The sequence below is a fragment of the Camelus dromedarius genome, chromosome 5 (assembly GCF_036321535.1).
Source record: "Camelus dromedarius isolate mCamDro1 chromosome 5, mCamDro1.pat, whole genome shotgun sequence".
In the NCBI taxonomy this organism is placed as follows: Eukaryota; Metazoa; Chordata; class Mammalia; order Artiodactyla; family Camelidae; genus Camelus; species Camelus dromedarius.
In genome coordinates, this window is record NC_087440.1 from 85,186,763 (window position 1) to 85,192,689 (window position 5,927).

A 5,927-nucleotide genomic window follows, 5' to 3' on the forward strand; every position below is an offset into this window, starting at 1 on the left:
CTGCCATGTAGACTCAGAGGGAGTAAACTGGTGGGCGGTAAGGGAGAAAAATAAAGCAATGGAAGAAGGAAATTGAGGTGGGGAGGAAGAGGAAAAGGAGGAAAAAGAAGAGGGAAGGGGAAGAGGAAAAAAGAAGACAAATTCAAATCACCCAGGATGCCCTCAACAGTGCTTAGGAGATGCTGAAGTTATAACACTTGTACAGCAAGGCACAAGGCTCTTAGGCCACATTATCTAATTCAGTGCCCTCAGCAACCCCATGAGATGGATAGTTACCCGTCATTCAGATGGGGAGCAGAAGACGGGTTAGGTCACACAGCCACAATAATAAATTTTAATGCCCGCCGCTGACCCTATACACACCTCCTCCCAGTATAAACACTCGGCAAGTGCCAGATCCACCTCCTCTAGTACAAACACTCGGCAAGTGCCAGTTAAGATGAGCAGAGTTATGAGGGACGGAGGCAGCTGATCCCAGATGGAGTAGGCTCTACATATGTCCATCCATTCACCAAACATAGGATTTAGTGACTGCTTGTGTCATCCCTGCGCTAAACTCTGTGGCTGCAAAGATGAACAGGCTGCCCCTCTGCCCTCGGGGATCTCTCAGGCTAGGGGAAGAGGCAGGAGAGAAAACAAGTGCCGATAACAAGACAAGGAGGCAGGTGGGGAGTCCAGATGGTGGGAGACCAGAAGAAGACTCCTAACCCATCTGGACACAGGGGAATAGAGAGGAAACCTGTCCTGGAGGAGGAGATGCTTAAAGAGCTCACTGGACTTAGAGGGGGACGTTATTGGGGAAAAGGGTAAGGGAAGAGCGGGTACCGCCAGGCAGGAGAACCAACATGTGCAAAAGCTCAGAGGAGGGAGAGAAGTTGTCTCATTTATAGTTCATGAAACTGTCAGATGTTTAGCGTGAGTGGCTAGCAGAGTGAAGATAGAAGACGCAGAGAGAGTAGAAAGGTCTAGAAGGTGGACATGGTCCTGATGGCCCTTGGAAGTCAGCCCAGGGAATGTGGACTTTATGTAAGTGCCGTGCCTGGGCTTTAAGAGAAAAGAGACAAGACTGGCTCTGGAATGCTCCCTCTTGCTCTTGATAAATGGGGCAAAGGCCAGAGCAGCAGGGGTGTAACCAGAAGGTGACTGTCACAATCCGGACCCAGTGGGCTCTGGTGCTACCTCCTGGTGGTCCTGCCGTGGCTTGGGATGCAGCGGGGGCGAGCAGGAAATCAGGAAGTCCCAAATAACCTTCTGTGTCAATGTGCAGAGGTGATGCAAACAAAACTGCATTTGGAAGAAAAAACTAAGCAAAGCTCTTCTTTTGCCAACAGCGCAATTGAAATATCAACAACTCAGTAAAAAAGATACCAACCAGAAGCATGTTTGCTGCACAGGGTGGAGGGGGAAGGGAGAGAGGGTCAGCAGGGAAGAGAGGGTTCTGACAACAAAGGAATTCATTACTTTCAGTTTCCTGGGGATTTGCCCCTCTTCCCAAGAGAGAACACACATCACTGGGCAACGTGCTAGAACCCAAGCAACACAAAATCAAAGAGGCCTGATTTGCACTCTCAGCTCAATCCTCGACTATGTTAGGGAATTGCTGCGAAGCTTGCATCAGTTATTTATTGCCACAATAATGCTGTGTAACAAATAACCATAAAACTTCAGTGGTACACAATCAGCACTGATGGTATGTGTGCGTGGAGGCAGCTAGGGGACCAGGTGCTGTTGATTCTTTCTGAATTTGCTCACATATCTGGAGGTTGGCTGACTGCCAGCTAATCTAAGCTGGCTTCCCCCAGGATGCCTGAGTGACTCAGCTGTGCTCTACCTGTCTCTCATTCTCCTGTAGGCCAGCCAGGGTATCTTCATCTCCCAGTGATGACAGAGGTAAAAGAATTCAAGTGGAAACATGCAAGGCGAGGGCTGAGAACTAGCAAACCTTAATCTGTTGGCTGAAGTCAGTCTTGCAGTCAAACCCAGAATCCAAGTGGAGGGTACCATACATTTCTGTGCAAAGTGCGTGTGTACAGGGAGGGGTGAGGTGTCAGGGCGATGCCAGTGATGTACACCATAGATGCTTGACTGAGATCATGGACATGTATACAAATGAGGAGTTTGATGGTCCCTATCTCACAAGAGGGCTCAGTAAATGTCAGCTGGCATTACGCTCCATATCACGCCTGTGAAGCACTTTACAGAGCCCAGTGCCTGCTAATGGGGGGCAAAACTCTTATTTTCACTGCTACGGACAAACTGTTGCAGGAACTCACAGAATTTCACCTCTGCCAGTCTCACAGTTCCTGAGCTCTCCTCTGCACCTACTGCTGTGAACCCACTTTAGGTGCGTCTCATTTCTCCTCTGCGTGGAGGGGGTGGTGCGGTAATCATCTTTATGAGTGACAGCTCCTGCCTGGTCTCCCCGACCCACGGCCCTCCCCACACTCCCCAGGGCCTTCAGTCACAACCTATTCTCCAGTCTGATTCATGGTCCTTTTCAGTACGGTCCCACGCCTGTTCTTCTGGCCGCATCTACCCGTGGTTCTGCCATTTCTACCCATGGTTCAGTCAAACCCGGTCACTACCCATCCCCTGCCACTGTTGCCAGGCTCTAACGTTCCATGTCAGTCATGAGTTGGCTGCTGATCTGATCCAAATTATCTCCACTCTGGAACCCGGACTCCTTCCCAAACCTTGCTGGTCGCCCCGGTGATGGGAAAATAGAACAGGGTGGGCCGCACGCTCCTAAAGCCTCTTCCCAGAAGGGGAACGTGTTACTTCTGCGTGTATTTGAAAGTCCAAGATCAACGTGTCGTCTTTTCCCAGGGAGGCGGCAGCAGTCTACTCCAGGTTCAAAATCTCTGAAACTCTTTGTTGGGAAAAAAATTTTAAACAGATTTGAAAATTCTGCTGCCAAGTGTTTTCAAGTTTACAGATACAAGAATTTTTATAGGTGACACATTTTCATGGCTTTCAACAACAACATTGCATAGCAATAGAAATGTTTCTATGTATCTGTTTTCGAAAGATTTTCTGAACTTGAGGCTGGTTTTTGTTTGTCTTTTGAAAATTGTTACTTTCTTACTCATAATTAAAACCTCTTTCATAGCAAAGAGACAGATTGTTTTTTGGAAATGAGATCCACTTCTTATTGCCAAAAAAAATAAATAAATAGAAGTCAAGAAATCGAAACAGCTATTCTCTGTAAAAGAAAAAAATACATGCAACTCATCTTTAAGAATCACACTGTCAAGATAAGCAGAAAATTTCTGTGCTATCAAAGCTTTCAACATAATTCCTTATCTTGTAAAGATTCAATTTGAGATATTCTTTTTACAAAACTCATTGTATTGACAAGCAAGACTTTGAAAATGACACTGTCTTAAAAAATAAAAGCAAATGACACTATCTTATTATAAAGCGTGTTTTGACAATATAATACAATAACACACATTGAAAATGTAGTTTGCTTACACATATATAAGGAAAGAGCTTCATGCGTGGTGCTGCTTCTATAAACATACCCATGAGTCCTCTGTATATCCTAGTCTAAACAAATATCGCATCAGTTCCTAAACTCTTTTCCCATAAAATTATTATTTTGACTTAAGAAATAACATAGTATTGAAAAATAAATATTCTCCAGTACATCTTTCCTTTAGTGTTTCACCAAAAAATAATAGTTCTAGGCATACTTCACTGCTGAAAGAGAATCTAAGAATCTAGCAAACATCCTAATTTGAGACATATTAGACTCAACACTGTCATCCAGCTATGCAGCGAACCACCCACATGAGGAATTTCTTTGACTCAAATCCCTGCTTTGGATCTTTAACAACGTGTTCTCTGGTTCATTAAACAGTACTTGCTGATAAATGAGTTCATTTTAGTTTGTTGCTGTGTTACTTTCCATGTCCTATTTCAGTTATTTTTCTAAGGCCAACAGTATGTGATCTTTTGTTTCCATTATTAAGAAAGATATCTTTAAAAAAACCTAAAAATATCTAAAAAGAGGCTTCTCTTAGGAAGCTGGCCACATTAGCTTTCTCGATCTGGATCCTGGCTATTGGGATGTGTTCAGTTTGTGAATAATTAATGAGCTGTATACTTATGATATGTGTTTATTTCTGAGTGTTTATTGCATTACACTTCAATAAAACGTGTTTAAAGAGACTTCTAAAACATATTATTAAGATGAATGGTGTTTTGTAATGTAACAGATTGAATAATACATGAGTTTAGACAATGCCGAAAAATGGAGCTTGGCCTTAGTTTTTAAACAGCTGGCTAACTGTGATGATTCCACAGGATCGGAGCTAATATTTCAAGGAACAACATTTGCTGAGGAGTCAAACTGCTAGAATTGTGTTCAGCTGCAAGTAACATAAACCTTGACCAAACAATAATGTAAACAAATTAGATGTTTTTTTGTTGTTTTGTTTTGTTTTTTCATGTAACAGAAAGATGACAGATTCTGCCATTGTTTCAGCAGCTCAGAGATGTCAGGACTAGTCTTTACCACTGTCTTGTCCTTTCTCTCAAGATAACAATACAGCTGCCACACTGCTAGTCATCACATCTGTATTCCAGAAAGGAGGAAGGAGGAAGCCCCAAGGAAGAAGGGTATTGCCTATGTTGGAGAAAGAAAATTCTCCAAAAGTCCTTAGACGATGTCCCATTATTTCCCTTTAGCCAGATTTCTGCTCAGTTATCATCTTTAACAGGAAGGGAGGCTGGGAGAGGCAGCACATGGCTACTCCACATAAAATCAGGGTTCGGCTAATGAGAGAGGAAGTGTTGGCTGTCGGAGAAGCACCGCGCAGGATCTCCAGGGCAAGGCCTGGAGTACTTACTGATCATGGATTTCAGTTCATATTTCAAGTGGTCTTTTAGGCCTCCTGAGCACTTTGGCTGATTCCTTGTGAGACGTGGTTTGACCATCAGAACCCCTTGTGATGGGGCTGATGGGGGACCAGTACTCAGAGCAGGAGTGAACCACAGTGGCCTTTGGGCAGATAGGGAAAAGGTGCTCTGTCCAAGCGGATATAGCCCCACACATGGGAGGAAGGACAGGCCAGTGAAGTGTAAACGGATTTCAGCCCCCACCTGCCTCCTGCTTGAGTGCTCTTGAGCTCACAACCTGCACAACTGTACGTGGCAGCCTTCAATGCAACACATGTCAGTTCTTCTGTCCCCTGTTTGTACAGTTCTTTTTGCAGAATTAATTTTATTAACCACATTGACAGCCGCTTTGTAGGAATCTCTTTAAATGGGTTATTCATGTTGCAGGGGTTAGTTTAATTAGCCCCTAGGACATATATTCTGTGTATTCTGTCAATGCCTGGAGCCAGGCCCCCAGAAACTGCAATGTGAACCGACAGTCAGAAGTTGAACTGAGGACAGAGGGCAGCACTGCCCCCTGCACACCGTGGGGCATCTCCCCACCCCCATCAGGATAACTTCGATTCCTCACATGGAGTGAGCCAGCATCACAGATAACTGAGGAAGGGAGCCAGCGTTAACCCAGGTATCACATGCTAGCAGATCTTTGCTCTTTCTTTCTTACTAAAACGATAGAAGGTAAATAAAATTCTATCATTGTCTTCCTGCCCGCAGTGGGTCATCTTACCTGCTTTGATTTGGAGACCCTGAGACCCCTGTAGAGTCAGGTGGCTGTTCGCACAAAGGTTTCACTCTAATGGACCAAAACAGACAGCAAACAGATAAACAGGCACAGTGACTGCAGGTGGAGATCCTCGCTTTGAAGGGACTAAACAGGACAGCATGGAGTGACTATGGGAAGAGGGTGGGCAAGCTGCTCCCGTGGGTGTCAACAAAGACGTCCCTGAGGAGGTCGCACTTGAGCAGAGACCATCATGACAAGGACCCACCTTGGAAGAGTCTTCCCAGCAAGGGGAATAGGACGT